General features: G+C 43.5%; 1 non-coding gene across 1 annotated transcript; it reads right to left on the bottom strand.

Moving 5' to 3' along the window:
• Positions 1-419: 419 nt before the first annotated feature.
• On the bottom strand, positions 420-526 carry LOC147926783 (small nucleolar RNA R71). The gene has a single exon (XR_015583082.1). It is a non-coding gene; the product is annotated as a small nucleolar RNA R71 (small nucleolar RNA).
• Between the last annotated feature and the right edge of the window lie 919 nt (positions 527-1,445).

Below are 1,445 nucleotides of genomic sequence, written 5' to 3'. Positions count from 1 at the left end.
AGGAACAACGAGAGGTTATAGTAGCAATGGATCATCAGGATCAGGTTCAGAGACCAAGGAACATTGGTGCTGGAGATGCACCTAACACTCACAACCAAAGGGCTGGAATTGTGCCTCCAACTATTGCCAACAACAACTTTGAGATCAAGAGTGGCTTAATCTCCATGATTCAAGCCAACAAATTTCATGGATTGCCAATGGAGGATCCACTTGATCACCTTGATGAGTTTGATAGAATATGCAGTCTTACAAGGATCAATGGTGTAAGTGAGGATGGTTTTAAGCTGAGGTTGTTCCCTTTCTCACTTGGGGACAAGGCTCATTTATGGGAAAAGACTCTCCCCACTGGTGCAATCATTGCTTGGGATGCATGCAAGAAGGCTTTCTTAGCCAAATTCTTCTCCAATGCTAGGACAGCAAGGCTGAGGAATGACATCTCTGGATTTGCTCAAAGGAGTAATGAGACCTTTTGTGAGGCATGGGAGAGATTCAAAGGATATCAGACTCAATGTCCTCATCATGGTTTCAGCAATGAGTCACTATTGAGTACCTTGTATAGAGGAGTGCTTCCAAAGATAAGGATGTTGCTTGACACAGCTTCTAATGGCAACTTCCTCAACAAGAATGTGGAAGAAGGCTGGGAATTAGTTGAGAATCTTGCTCAATCAGATGGCAACTATAATGAGGACTATGATAGGACCATAAGGAGCTCCTCCACTGATCAAGAGGACAAGTATAAGAAGGACTTGAAGATGGTCAATGAGAAGCTTGACAAGATCCTTCTTAGCCAGTCCAAGTCTATTCATTTCATTGGTGAAGAAAAAGCACAAGTTCAAGAGGGGGAGACTGAGTTTTCTGAATTGTGCTACATGCAGAATCAAGGAGGATTCAAAGGCTACAACCAAGGAGGTTTCAAGAACAACAACCTATCTTATAGGAGTACCAATGTGGCTAATCCTCAAGACCAAGTCTATCCACCTCAACAGCCTCAACAGCAACAAACCTACATCCCCAAACAACAACACCAAGTGTTCCAGCCTCAGTTGTGTCCCCCACCAGGGTTTCAGACTAACCAAGGCCAAGGACAAGACTTAAGAGCTATGATGCAACAATTGTTGATTGGGCAATCACAAGGGAAGATTGAGGAAGCCAAGCAGTTTGCTGAGTTGAACCAAAGGTTAACATCACAGTACAATGATCTGAATATGAAGTTTGAGGGTCTTAATTCAAGAGTGAAGTATATGGAGGGTAACATAGCATCTACTTCAGCTCCAAAACCCAACCAACTCCCTGGAAAAGCTGTTCAAAATCCAAGGGAGTTCTCAGCCAAAGCCATTCAATTTCAAGAGGAAGAAGTCACTGAGGACAGTGAAGTCCAAGTTTGGGGGAATTCATTAGTTACTGAAGCCCCAAGTGACATCTGTGCAAAGCAACAGGAACTCGCA

The sequence above is a fragment of the Camelina sativa genome, chromosome 15 (assembly GCF_030686135.1).
Source record: "Camelina sativa cultivar CO46 ecotype springtype chromosome 15, ASM3068613v1".
Lineage (NCBI taxonomy): Eukaryota > Viridiplantae > Streptophyta > Magnoliopsida > Brassicales > Brassicaceae > Camelina > Camelina sativa.
Note: the sequence above shows the minus strand (reverse complement) of the source record. Positions and strands in the feature narration are given on the sequence as shown.